Source organism: Passer domesticus, chromosome 19, assembly GCF_036417665.1.
Source record: "Passer domesticus isolate bPasDom1 chromosome 19, bPasDom1.hap1, whole genome shotgun sequence".
Classification (NCBI taxonomy): Eukaryota; Metazoa; Chordata; class Aves; order Passeriformes; family Passeridae; genus Passer; species Passer domesticus.
In genome coordinates this window covers 6,972,553-6,987,980 of record NC_087492.1, presented here as the reverse complement: position 1 = coordinate 6,987,980, position 15,428 = coordinate 6,972,553, and the positions used below count along the sequence as shown (strand labels likewise).

Here is a 15,428-nt window from a genome sequence, read left to right as displayed (position 1 = left end):
CAAAATATTGATCCATCAGAGGTGTTTGTGTAATCCAACCAACACTTCCCACCACAATCAGGTAGTGAAAACATTCCAAAGGCTACACGACTTCAGCATCAAACATTCAGACTCACAAACAGCTGGAATCAGCTCTACAGCTTGCAGTGGTAAAACACTGGATGGGCAATGCCACTGAGATGGGGCCAGTTATTTTTGGTACCAGATGACGTAGAGTAAGAGCAGACACAAACAAAAGGACCTTCTAATAGCACAGGTATGTTTTACTGATTGCTGTTTATAAGAGCTTATGGTGTCAAAAAATACAGCACCTAATCTCTTCAGCTCTGTACTGAATAAAAAGAGAAATGCACTGACAAAATTTCCATGTTGCTTTTTAAAAAGAAATCCTAATTTGGGGATTTTTTTATCACTTTAAATACAAACACATAGGTTTTTCCGGCCAGCAGAGAGGGGGGATAGTTCCTTATGTGATAGATCCTTATGTGGATAGTTCAAAGCCAACTGCACAGGAGTGTTCTCCAGAAAATGAAAGGAATCCGCAGCAAAGACACACTGAGAGCAAAGCTTCAAGTGAGTTCAGAGAGAGTCTGGATCAAAACCAGGGATGAAACAGCACATGTGGAACCAGGTCTGGGTAGGAAAACCGCTTCCCAAGGTTAAAGGGCTGCCTTTGATCTCTTGCTGAAGTCTTGCAAAGGAAAGGGTTTGCTTGTGTTTCCACTCCCCGCAGTCCTGTGAGTGATGCAGAGCCCGCAGCCACCGTGGCACCTCCTGCTCCACTCCCCACCAACAGCTGGGCTGGCCCTGAGGAGCTGGGCTTGAGCTCAGCCCCAGCTCCTCAAGGGAAACTCCTGGAGGCACTAGAGCCTGAGGGAGCTGTGTGCCAGGGCCAGCCAGGCAGCTCTGCATCCACAGGTACCACCCTGCAGCCTCAAGCACACATTGCAACTGAACAAGGAGGAATCTGGGCATCAATCACCTTGCACACACTCACAAAAATAAACTGTTTCATTCTACAGTTAGTAATCCTGAAAGTTAAATCAACTGTAGCCTCAACTCTCCTGCCCTCAAAGATGACTGGAGCATTCCTTGTTTACTCAATTCCCTTTCCATCTTCCTTCAGCAGAGAGACAGCAGCAGCTGTGCTGCTGCTCCCATCAGAAAGTGCAAAGCACCCAAGCTGTACTTCTTCTGAAGGTGTGAGTTGCTTCTGCTGAGGTTGGAAGGGCAAGAGGACACCCCAAGAGCAGAATGTTCAAGTGCTTTCAGCTGGGGAAACAACAGACTCATCCTTTTGAAATCTTCCTGCCCAAACAGAAAGAGGGAGGGCAGAGTCACCAAGAAGGAAATGAAATTTAAATATTTATATTTTTATAGAATTCCCCCTTCTCTGCAGCCTGGCAGTTATGTCTAAAAAGTAATAAATAAATAACTAAATAATCAACTTCCTCCACAACTGAGCTCTGGCAGCTGTCAGGGCCAGCTGCAGGCATTCAAAACAACAAGCAGTTTAAGATCTCAACTGCAGGTCATCCATCACTGCAACTGTGCATTAACATTGTTCTTTCGATTCTATACTAAGTTTAAAGTGGTTTTACCACCTGTGCTACATATACAGCTCAGGACAGAGCTCAGCACATCCCCACTCAGTGAGACAAGGTACAAACTTGAGGACAACAGGCTTTATAGGTCAGCATCAACCCCCTCAAATGCACCTGTATAAGAAGTAAAAGCAAAAGAAAGTTTATTTTCTGAGACACCCTAACAACCACCACCTTTCTGCTAAGTGATTAATTTCACAAAGAAATTATTTTCTTCCTCAGAGGTACAGTTGTACAAAAAGCCACACAGACATTTCCCAAAGTGTGATCCCAAGCCCAGACTGCCAGGCACAGGTACCCTCGGGCTCTGTGGCACAGGTTGAAGTCCACCTGGGCATGCACTGGAGGCAATGGCAGGAAATGGGCTCATCCATACATTTCCAATTAGGCCTTTGTCATTTATCACCTAATTTTCACTCTGAATTTAGGCTCAACTCAGCCCAGGCCTATAACAGAGCTTAAAAAACAACCTTAGCTGCTATCATTTTAAAGGCAGCCCCAAAGCAAGCCGTCCGTGTGCAGCCGGCGGTGCCCGGGCTGCCAGGCGCCGTTCCCAAGCTGCCAGTGCCAGCTATCAATGTTTAACCAGGGATGAGGCAGAGCAAACACAGCCCGGGATGGGCAGCGCTGCTGGAGCCGGGCCCGGCTGCAACCGGAGCCGGGGTCACACACGGCACCGGCACGGAACGCTCTGTATTTCCTCACAGCAGCACTGCGGAGACCTAATTCCCTATTTAGGGCCCTAAGTCATCAAGAAACAGAGACCCTAAAGAAACTGCAAATACCCTATCAATTTCTTAACTTTGTAAACACCGCTGAGAAAACTTGAAATTAAAACTGATCTGCCAAACTAAAAAAATCCTAACAAGAAATCCTTTTGGCCAACAATTTAAAATAGCGTTTTTTCACTGATTATTAGGCTAAAAAGACTACAGGTGACAGAGTCATAGATGCCAATTAAATCACTAACTTTATTTCTAGCTGGCAACACAGATTTTGCAGAGACACTCCAGTCAGACACAGGGATCCCCATCTCCTGTGGAGCACTGACATTACAGCAAAGTGAACGTCATCATATGCCTTAACCAGGGAGAGGAACTCAACAGAAGGGCAGCAAAATCTATTTCAGAGCAGGCTCATTGATTTACAGGAGAACCATGAAACTGCTGCAATACATGAAGAGAAACTCCAGTGAAAAAAGATACAGCTCTCTGTTAACCCACTGCACCGCAAAATTCCAATTCTAGGAAAACACAGGAAAAACATACATTTCTTAGTGACTAGTTATTTATACGCTGTTCCACAGATCAGCTCCAAAAAGAGTTAAATTTTTTATATGACAGTTTCCAGTTACACAAACATGTAGCGATCATTCCAGAACTAAGACAGACAAAGCTGATTATCAATAAGACTATTTTTGAGTACCAGGTCTATTTATAAAATTAATGCCATAGAGCTTTCTGCTTGATATTTAAAGAATCAAACATGACATCAAGAGTTCAGTCCAGCATAGCTGAAATATGAAAACAGACCAGAAAAAAACCTACATGTACAATCAACTTTTTGGAGACAAATACATAGTTTCTGTAATTTTCTACCCTTCTTTTGCTGTCATCATTGCTTGAGACAGAAGTATGGAAAAATAATTATTTCTGAGTTTCTACTATGACTTTCTACTATTTTCTAGGAGAAGTAATTTTCATCTATCATGACATCATTCTGGAGCCACAATTCTGCTACTACATAAACTTTTAATCTAAGTCTGCCACCAGACCATTCACACAGACTGCTAAAAGCTTTTCTTTATTTTACTCAAACAGGATTTGATGAAAAAAGAACAACCAGCCCCCCTCCCCCCACACTCAGAATAAACCCCAATTTAAACCACTAAACCCCCAATAAACCCCAGCTGTTTGCATGAGGCACTCAGAAGCAAAGGAACAGATTATGGTTCTTTGAATAAGCAAGCTAAACAGCAGCAATTCCTGACTTATGAAATGGGGTTGCTTTTTTTCAAGAAACATTTGCCCTTACACACAGATATCCAGCAGCAGCAGATCAAACTGGAGGGAAAAAAAAAAAGGAAAAAAAAAGGAAGAAAATAATTACTTGCTTTTCTCAAACTTGCATTTGCAAGCATGAAGCATTTAATTTGCTTGGCCAAATGGCTCAAGCTCACTGGTCACACACTTTCCTTGTTTTATTTGAGGGCAGAGAATGACCCCTGACTTCTCACTTGCCACCTCCTGTTTCAGAGCAGCACCAAACACCTCTGACTGTCACAGCTCCCCTTGCAGAGCGTTTCACTGGGTGTGGTGAGAACTCAACCCCAGAAAGGGGAAAAACTGGGGGTTCTGCCCCAGAGCTGAACCCAGGCACAGGACCTGGAACCCGAGCCCAGAAGGGGAAAAGCAGGGGGTTCTGCCCCACAGCTGAGCCCTGGCACAGGACCTGCTCCCAGCTCCGAGCTGCCCTGCAGAAGGAGCTCAGGCAGTTCCCCATTTCGGGCAGTGCAGCTTTCAGACACTGCTGCATTCACCCAGCCATTTCTGGCTGATTGTGCAGCTGAAGGTTATTTGACATCCACAATTTGTTCTCTATTGACTAAACATTCACAGGCAAACAATCCAGTACCAATTTAAGGCCAATCCATAAAAACTTGGTGTTGCTGACAAATGCAGGTATCACCATGCAGATCAGAGCCTTGCTGCATCATATCTGTTACAGAAGCTTTATATTTATTACAGTAAATCGGCAAGTGCAGGATGACAAATATTCAGCTAAGCACTGCATGTTACCAACATCTAAACACATAAAAAATACTCTATTAACATCAAGTGGAAGTGTGCAGTATATTATTAAATGAAAGTAATGTTATTTTTCATTGAAGCTGAATGACCAACACCTTTCCACTATAGCCTGTAATCTCAGTAGTCCCTATTCCTACTCTTTATTTTCCTTTTTTATGCTAAACACTGTTTGACATCCTACATTAAGGATCTTAGAGAGAAAATGAAAAGCCATCACTAAATTAAAATAATTAAAATCTGAAGAAATTTAGATGTTTGAAGAAATGAGAAGACTCTCTTCTATAATACAATCAAGAATCACAGAATGGTTTGGGCTGGAAGGGACCTTAAAGGTCATCTCATTACAAACCCCTGGCTTGTACAGGGACATCTGCCATTAGATGAGGCTGCTCCAAGCCCTATCCAAACTGGCCTTGGACACTTCCAGGGATGAGGCAAGAAGAGAACAAGCAAAAGGGGGAGAGAAAACAAAGGTCCTTTAAATGTCTTAACTAAACCTGTAGAGATAAACAGCCATATGCAGTAACAACTAAGTAATTTTCCCCAACAGCACAGCAAACATCTTCATGCACAATTACAAGGAAAAGAAGGCCAACACACAGTTTCTCCTTCCCCATTTTTTCCACTTCGACTTTCCGCTTTTTCTCCCTTTTCACAGCACTCACAATGTGTTAACTACTTCCTTGCTTTGTTATTGACTCCTTCATCTTCTTTCCTGGACACAAAAGCAGGCAGCTGCTTCCTGGGGTCCAGATCTCCATCTCATGACAGTCCATTTCACTCAGTAAAGGAAAATCACACCTGACTTCCAGTTTGGTAAACCCACTTCATGTGACAAGTAATGCTCTTCTATACACTAGTCATTCTGACCCCAGGTTAACTTAAGTCCAGTTTTAAATTTATGCTTAGTTAACCATTATTTACATTGGACTGCAATGGAACACTGCTCACTCACATCAAGCATCACAGGAATGAACTTAAACATGGATGTCCGTGTTGACAAAAGTGAGCTTGAATTTTTTTCCAACAGTTTGTTTTCATTTGCCAAAAGCATCATTTCTTCCCAAGGACAGTCCCCTACCTCCATCATGATAGCCTGGCTTTTTGTACATCCCTGCTCACCATAGTAGCTGCTTCTCTCATTTAAACTAGGCTGCCATCAGAACTCTCAGTTTTGTGCACAGTCTTCTCCATGTTAGTCCCAGCTTAATGCACAAGAAGCTATACCACCATTAGTTTTCACTCTGTTTCATCTCTGTCACTGGTGTTTTGGAGAGGAGAACAATTCATCCAGAAATTGCAGGAAAACACTGTTGGTTAGCTTTTTTTCCCAAGAAAATCAACCACACTCTCTGCTTTATCAATTCTTTGAATAATTTAAATAGGGCAGCAGTGGATGAATCACAGAGTTGGAAAAGTCAACCAGATAACACCATTAATGGAGTCCTATGGAAAGGATTTTGGCTGTGTCCTGCTGCTACCACCAGTGAATCTCCTCAGAAACACTGTTGCTAAGCTTGAATGCGTATCAGAGTATCTCAAAAGTCAACAGCAAGCTACAGTCTGGTGAACTTTGAATTCATCTACAGTGACACAAAATGGAGAGAACAGTTACCAATCTCATCACAATCACCAGCATTTTCCCTGCTGCATAAATGCTTGCATCTTGTTGCCCTTGCTTTAATATTTTTTCTTTTTTATAACTGCTCTTTTCAGGAGGATCCATCTGGAAAAAAAAGAATAAAATAAAAAAAGCCAAACCAAAACCACTCGGTGTCTCCTTGGATTTATGAAGAGGGTTATTTACTCTGCAGGCTGTGGGCATTTACTCAGACCAGTCACTGCTTGAGCAAACAAGAGCAGGGTGATGGCAGCACAGAACTGGGCAAGGTGAAGTCCCCAAGAACCGGGCACATTTCTCCAAGAGGGTTCACAGCTGGATTACACGGCTGCCACTCTAGGCCAGCCTAGGTAGATCTCCACAGCCTGCAGGCACAGCAAAGCTTTTCCAGCATTTCACACATTTGAGCTCAGACAATGCAGCTGTCAAACGCTTCACACATGTCCCTGCCCCTTTCATTTCTCCAGCCTGTCCCTCCTCATTACCTGCAAGATAAACACCAACAGAAGGTGTTTTAAGCAGGCACAGAGGCTCCTCCAGCCTGGAACCAGACCTCCAGCACAGCCACCTATTCCCTTCCACAGCATTTGAAAACAAGTCCCCAAAAATGTCAAGTCACATAAATCTTTATGACCAGAGCAAGACTGAAAATATGAATGAGCCTTCATATTTACACAGGAATATTTCTGCCAAGTTTTTCCACACTACCACGTCTCATCATTTGTATGATATAATCAGAAAAGCCAAAACTGGATTACACGTGGCAATTCCACTTGATAGTGAGGTTTTCAGTGTGTCTTCCCAGTAAAAGAAAATTTAAGTTGAGGATATTGTCTGTTTTAGTAAACCAGCAGGAATCTGCTGTTCTGATGAAATAAAAATATTTCAGATTAAGAGCCATTTAGGGAGAGATTCTGAAATGCATTTCATTTTACAGGAGACCCCCTACACAATTTGCACTCTGAGCACCACTAATATAACTGTTCTCTTAAAATGTAAACATTTGCTAAACCCAGACAACAGACTGATTTTCTTTCAAGATAATTTAATTGCTGACTCATTTGCAGTGGGAGGGGAAAAAAAAATCCCTGTGACACCTTATTATATGTTTATCACTTCGCCTACAGATTTATTAAAGGCTGTCCTCTTCAGGCAGAAAAATGGGAATAAAGTATGACTCAACTCTCAGGAAAAAAGAACCAACAAAACAACACAAAACAACCCTATTGCATTGTTCTCTTTGATGAAGTAAGTTAATATATAAAAGAAAACCATTACATTAATTCCAAAATTCCCCCAGACACCACTAGTCTGAGATCTTGTGCTGTCTTGCTGTTTGTCATGGGGCCAAGAATTGAGGTGCAGCTTTGAGAGCACTCAGGCTGCAGACCACCCCAGGTACTCTGCTTCCCAATTTCCAAGTAGAAAGAACAAATTAATGATAACCTAACACACTTTAAAATTCCAAGGAAGCTAACAAAAGTGAAATATAGCTTGATCAAGAAGGTGATGTGGAAGAAACCAGAAAGAAACCAATGTTTGTGAAATTTATATAAGCAAAGGCTTTTGTAATTTACCACTGCTACAAGTATGAGGACACTGCCATTTAAAGCAAATGGTATCTCTATGGACATTTTCAAAAGCTGAAATAATCACAAGAGCATGGAAACTCACTTCCACATGTACAGCTACCAGACAGCACTACAGTAATTTCACAGGTACCAGAAAAACTTCAGAAATAGCAGCAGCTCATACACAACTCAAGAGTTATGATGTGAACAAGCAGCACAAAAGGGAGTTACCATCTGATTTCTCTCCCGCTGTGGTTCTCTACCCCTTGCTATATAATCTGGCCACTCAAATTGGTATACAGAGAATAAACTGGGAAAGAGAACAGGTAAAAACTTATTTTCAAGGAATAGTAATTTTAAATTTTTAGTTGCCAGAACGGCAGCTTGTAGGCATGAAAAAATGGTGCTGTAGAGGAGCCACTTAAAGGATATAAATCTTAATAAATGGCCTGGAAAATAGCCTGTTGCTAGATATATGTATGGAGAGATTGTGATGATAAATATAGTATAACAAATAACAGTAAGAAAAGACAATTAGCATCTTTATTTTATAAGGAACAGGATACAGATCCTATTATTTGGAGTAAGGTTTCTACAGCAATTTAATAGGTTCCCTGAGAACAACAGACTAGTACTCCCCCAAGCCTCTAGAATTTATTTCTTGACAGAAAATACTGCTGAGATTCTATATATTCATATTTTTTGCTATCACTTGTCAACTACATGAATTCTTGAACAGTTAAAAAGGAAGAGAATCCTCCTCCAGCATGAAATTTTCAAATAATTTAAAACATTCCAGGGGTCTAAGCAATACAGAATGGGAAGGCTTGACTAAGCCTGCAGTTACAATAATTTAAAATCAATTTCTGTACTGGTGGTCATCTGACAGGGTAACTCAGCACTCCCACCTCACTGTGAGCACATGTGCCTTTTACCCCCACCACGCTTTTGACAGCAGTGACAGCATCAGAAGTGATACAGGAAAAAGCTGGAGGGTGGGAGGGGAGTGAGTCTCAAACCAGGTCCAAAGCAGACCACACCTAGCACTTGGCTGAGCACAGAGATCTGACACACACGTGGCAATCAACACACAGAGTAAACTGTGAAAAAAAAGTCAGAACGATACCCTTGGACTCTCATATTATTACTGTGTGGTCTACACCCTTCCTTTATGCCAGCTCTAATGCTTATCAGGTCTTTCACTAAATTAAACTAATTAATTCAGCAGTGAGTAGTTCTCAGCTGGGTGACTGAGCTGAACTGGGGTCAGTGATGGGTCCAATGTGCAGAGCTGGCACAAAGGAAATGAGGGAAATGCGACTGTGGGAGCAGCAAGAAGAGAGCAGGAACACTTCTTTCAGCAGCAGCAACCTTCTAGACTGGCTTAGCTGCAACATGAAACCACAGCCTATGGGTACAGTCTGATTATCAGTTTAACCTAAGTGCTTGCTGTCTGCCAAAAGAAACAGTCTGGCCTTCCTTCTGTCCCCCACTCTCCCTTGTGGCTACTGAGATTGGTGTAGTCATGCAGCAGAACTTACTTTTTAAAGACTTGATGACTGACATTTTTAAGTGATAAATGACCTTTTTCAAATCCTGATTGCCATTCAGACTCTCCAGGGGAAGCTGACAAACTTAATTGGTATTAGAAAGCAAATTCCAAAGCTCAGGTTTCCCACCAGTGTTTGTACACACTCAGGTTTTGAACAAATGCAGCTGAAAGAGTTGCACTGCACTGCAGTTTCCAGTATAGAAGTGCTTAGACTGGTACAAAACCTAGAGCTGTAGATAAAAATATATCAGAAAACATCCCTATCCCACAATAAGATTAGGCTCACATTTACTCTTACTTGAAAGCAAACACACAGTTAGATTAGACAATGTAACAGGCCATTACAGCCCCTCCTGATGGATCCTGAGCTAAATGTAATCCTCAGGGCCTCCAACAAATTTAACTCTGTAACATCAGGAGTTACAGCACCAGTTTGAGATTTAACATCTTTATCTCCAGCTTCATCTAAGACTCCAACAGAAGCTGTGAAGACCAGACAGAGAGCTCTAATATCCTCACAGCTAGAAGTGTCACTCAAGCGCAGAACCCAGAGCTTGCCTAATTGCTTTCCCATTAATTTCACATGGGAGAAGATACAAACAGACATTGCAAGCTGGCAATTAAGAAAACCTTACTTGAAACCAATCTTTAAAAGAACATTTAAAAGATGCAGCATATGACATAAAGATGCCAGCCTGTCAGGTGATCTGAATTAACAGAGCCAAATTTATGCTTTGAACTTCACCAAAATAAACCAAGTAACACCACAGATAAAATGTATCAGAGGGATTTTGGCACAGGTTACTGTTAACGTAAGATGAATGTTCCAATACTTGTGCCTGAAGTCAATGGGAGGCTAATACAAACTCCTGTAAGCCTTAGGAAAGACAGTTTTCTTAAAGGATACTTGACACAAAAATTTACTGTAGATAGTTAAAATACTTACTGCTTGACCAATAACTTCTAGCACTCCTCTGTGTTTCTTCCTGTGCAGATTAAGGCAATGACACTGAATACACAGATGTAAGGATTGTATTATACTCTGTGGTTTTATCTGCCTTACTGTTTTGCAAGTTACTGCTTTGTTATTTTTTAAAGCAACCAACCATGGTGCTGCCTCCTCATTTTGCATAGCACTGATGCAGCACAGATGAAAATAAATAATTTCTGTTGGGCAGTATTTTAATGGTGACCAGCCATGCAAATACAAAGTTACCCTACCAGGGCAGGGGTGTGGGAGGTAAACACACAGGAAACACTCATCAAAAACGGTGAAAGAGCTGTTTCTCCTTTTGCTGTGCATATTCCTCTTCTTTGTTGCCATTTAAACAGCATTGCAAATCTTGCTGCAATTATCTGCAAGCTAAAAACGTGTATTGGCAGAAGATACAATACAAACCACACAGTCTATTCAGGTCACTGGCTTAAAGGCATGGGAACACCATTATAATCAATGCTGGTTTGGTTTGATCCCCAGGTAATCCTTCCCTCTGACCTCCAGGCTATTCCCTCTGGAATACACAGAGTTAATGATACCATTGCCTTCCAGTTATTGATTCCAATTCACTTTGCCATGTAGAACTTCTGCTATTGCATTTTTGCTCCACAGCTTTACCAAAAAACACTTTCAAAAACCACAAAATACAACAAGATAAATATTAATAAAATCCCACCCAAATTTAAATTTCTTCTCAGTGTGACTCACCACAGTAAGGCTTATTAAGTGCTTCTGGCTTATTAAGTAACTAAAAATCAGACTGCCTTTTTTTTTTAACTCCAGGATTCTGGTTATTTTTCAGTCCCTAACCCAGCCAGACACACAAGACAGGGCCCTTAACTACACAGAACCAAATGAGCAGATCACAGCTCTGCTGTTTCCTGTCCTACTCTCAACTGATACCAACTTTCAGAACTGCTCTGATAGCCAAAAGAAGGAACACTTCTATTTTCTACTTCTATTTCCAAGAGGCATAAGTTAACTTCCAGCAATGATTTTTTTCTAATCTGTGAAGCACTTACCTATTGCAATTTATTAAGATACCAAGGTATTAAAGAATTAGATGTCAGCCAACCTCGTGATTAGGTAACTGAAGTTCACTGCCTCAAAATTCTATAATCTGTTCTGAAAAACCACTCAGAACCTGGACATGTATAAGGCAGAGTTGCAAAGCAGATAAGTAGCTCTGTAAACCAAGAGTAAAGTACAATAAAATCTTCCTTCCTGAGTGACAGAACCTGGAGAGCTCTTAAATAAAAAAAAAATATATTTTAAAAAGAGTAAAAAAGCTAAGATTCAGCATAGCTAGGGAGCCATATTGTTTGGAAAAGCCATTTTTCACTGAGGAAGTTTGTACAGTCATGTGAGTTTCTCCAGAAGAGGAAGAATAGAGGGACTGGTGTGATCCCACAGAGCAGAGCAAGGCCTGGAGCTGCCAAAACAAGGGCAAGGTCCAGGGGATACCCCCAGACAAGAGGCTGCAAAAGGCAAGGAGAGCAATACTAAAGAAGCTGAGGTGGTGTCTGGGGAGGAGGGCTGAGGAAACCAGAGGACCTGCTGAAGAGCTGCACTTGCCCAAGACACTGCCAAATGACTGACTGGGTGTTTATCAGGGAGGGAGCAAAAACCTGAGACCAAAGAGCAAGCAAGGCCACGTTTCTGCTGCTTGGCTGTGTGGAGCAGGAATTGCCAGAGGAGATGGAAACAGACATAAAAAGTGATTCAGAAGTTTTTATTCTTCCTCTTCATTGTACTGAAGGAGCCAGGCCTGGGAAGAGAAACGTAGGATAGGAACAGGAAGGAGGGAAGCACCACCACAAGTCAGCTGAATGCCGAGGGGAGCTGTGGCTGACAGAAGGAGACGTGAATGGGAAAAAAAATAAATGCACACAGTTCCTCTTTATATCAGTGGTCATGCTGCAGTTCTGCACTCTTAGGGTACTACAGGCTCTGCTTACCAAGCAACAAGACAACTCAGAAATTTTCTCAGGTACTTTCCAGGGATAAAACCCCTCCTCCTTCTGAATAGCACAGAAATATTAACCAAGGGTACACTGCTCACTAGTTCTTCCTATGCCAATTTACACAAAAATATCAAATGATTTAAATTTTTCCAGAGATAATTCATCATCATGCCTAACTGACTATACTATGACTAAAATGACACAATGCTTATCCTATTTATAGAATAACTTGTGGAGGATAGTACCATTAACTCAGCCACTACTAAGTCAGATGCTAAAACCAACTCTGTAAGTAAAGGCTGAACCACTGAGAAGTACCAGACCTTTGATGTAGAAGATGTTCCTCTGAAATACACACACACAATGGCTTTCATTGCAGCCTTGTTAGTAAATACTGCTTATCAGTGTTATCAGTTCTTACCTTGAAAGACTTCAGAGTAAAACCATAATCTCAAATTCAGGCTTTTTCTTTTTTTTTTTTTAACTACATATTTGGTATTTTTTAAGAAGAAAAGAGTGTAGTTAAAATACCTAAATTTAGGGTAGAAAACTTCACATCTGAGGAGCTCTTTTTAATAAAATGCCTGGAGTGAAAGCCCAGCAAATCTGCCAGTCAACCATCACCCATAATGAAGCCTATGGGATTTGGTCCACTCCCACACTGAGAGAAATTGTTTGGTTTAGCTTCTTGAAAGTTTTAAAACAAAATTCCTTCTTCAATCACTTTCAAGGGAGTGCATACAAACTAGTTTCACAGTGGGAATCCAATCCACCCACCAAGGGCTATGGGAAAGCAGTTAAGCATCCAGAGGCACCAGGCCAGGAAGGGAAGAAAACACATTACTAAGTCCATCTTCTCCATGACAATGGTGAAGTGGCCAAGATGTAAATTCTTTGCCCATTTTTATTGCATCTTGCAGTGTCCAAAATGCAAGTCAGTCCACAGGTCAAAGCATATTCACTGTGCTTTCTGGCAGATCAACAGGTAATGATAAAGAACATGGTCAGGGTACTTTGCAAAATTAGGAGATTTGCAATTTGACTTCAACAGGAAAACAGACACCCCAAACATGGATATTCCCACTTCAGAGCAAAGTGACCTGCTGAGCAGTTCAAAATTTCCTTAGAAACATGTACATTCAAGGTGTCTGTTTTGTTTTTGAAACCAAATTCCATATTGGTTCACTGAAATGACACAAAAATACACAACCTAAAAAAAATAAGTGTGAATGTTTGTGTTTTAATTAAAATGCATTTTTAGTATATTAATAATAATATACTAAAATACAGTAATGTCAGTAATTATTGAATAATAATAAAGCAAGGACTGAGCAAAAAGAAAGTGAGGGAAGAAATTTTTTTGCCTCTTGGAAAGTACCAACAATTCTGAAGTTAATCCCCAAGAGATAAGAGTCTGACATTTGACAGTTGCATCAACAAGGCAGAGCTGAACATCAGCACTCATGGCCAGTCCCCTACGAACCACACCTAGCTTGGAGATGAGTAACAGCATTTTTAGATCCTTCAATTTTGTTTGAAAGTGATATACTTACAAGGAAAATAACTGGAAATATAAAAGCACCTGAGGTTTTGTTAGTTAATTTTCTGTGACACCCCTGACCTCTCCACCAGCAACATTTGGCCCTGGGGTGTGTGACAGTGACAGCAAGTCCCAGCTCTTGTTGGGATCCTGGATTATTGACACAGGGACACAATGCAGATCACGGCACTGCTGGTGGCACCAAAATCAATATGGCAACATCCTCCAATCTTCCATCTACAGCTGAGCAGCTCTCTCCACTGAGAGCTGGCACTGCCTCCCACCACTGACAGACTGACACTTTTTACTGGCCTAAGTTACTCCAATACTGGATCAATTCCTTCTGCCAGCAAATTCTTATTAAAATATTTGACAGACTGTGCCATTAACAGTTTATCACTGCACAATATCAATGGATATGCTAATTATCAGTCTGACTGCACTAATGGTTTAAGTTTAGAGCAGTAAGAAGAGTTTAATAATTGGCCTATCATTCTAATTAACTTTAGTATTGAAGAAATAATGTTTTATGTTACTGCAGTTCCTTCATGGAAGTGTCTTCCAGAAATGAGAAGGAGAATTAAATCCTGAGCATTCTGAGAGGGAAAAGCTATGCCAACACATTTTGTTTGGCAACCCTACATTCAAAGATGGCAAGCACCCAGATCCAAACTAAACCCAGGGAGCCTGAGAGGTTTGAATTTTGAACGTTACATTCGAAGTAAAAATATTTTGAAAAATAAGACATTACAGCTGTGGTAAAGCAATCTAGACAACACACATAAATTAAAATCTCTCCAAAAAAAGCCCCTCAAGGAGGATCAGCAGGCAGCACACACCTACCTGCAGCACAGGTCAAGATCATGAGCTCCCAGCAGAGAGCACAAAGCTCCAGCAGCAGCCAAGGGCTGCCCTCGGCCTCCCTGCGATTCTTATCATACAGAAACTCTGTTACTTCACACGCTGGATTAGAGGGTTATTAATGTCTCCACTAATCCAAAGTACAAACCAGGGTAGGACACAACGCCCATTCTTTTCCTATTTCTCTGCACTATTCCTTCCCCTATTCTTGGGCCTATTTTCATTTCAGTGCACGCTTTAGAACAGAAGACAATTTCTACATTAATTCCTTTCATGTTGTTCCATATGTTATTTCTACCACACCAGAAAAAGTAGTAGTTTTATACTTGCTTTCCACAAAACAAATCATAGCTGATGTGTCTTGTGTGAGTAAAGAATGCATAAGTTATTTATAATCAATACAAGTAATTATAAAAAGCCATTACTTTTCCTTAGGGGAACACAGTAATCCAGTTCTATTTTGTCACATGTAATCTTAAATTGGAGGTTATGTTACTCCTTTAAGGAATAAATTCAGTACACAACTAAAGATATGAAAGAATTTATTTATTGAATTTTTTCCACGTTAAAATAGAACAGTTTCAAGGCACACTTTTGGTAAGCTACTTACAAACAAAATCAACAAAGTGGATAAAAACCCCAAACTGGTCCTACGCTTCTCAAAGGAGGATGGGGAGAGGAGCCATTTCAGGGGCTCCAATTCTTTAGTGTAGGACACAGCAACCACTTTTTTTTTCAGAACCCATCCAACTTTCCAGCCAATCCCCTTCTCTACAGCATTCCCATCTCCCCCCAGCCAGGGAGCAGGAAAGGGACAGCAATCCATACCTCCTGTGAGACAGGGTTCTCCGACCTATCAAACCACTCAATTTATTTGCACCTTTTTGCCTTCCTTTTAAAAAGCAACA

The 15,428-nt window shown here is 41.1% G+C and overlaps 1 protein-coding gene across 1 annotated transcript in view; it reads right to left on the bottom strand.

Moving 5' to 3' along the window:
* Positions 1–15,428, bottom strand: part of RABEP1 (rabaptin, RAB GTPase binding effector protein 1) — a 47,113-nt gene that overhangs the window by 30,190 nt on the left and 1,495 nt on the right. The gene's annotated exons all lie outside the window — the stretch shown is intronic.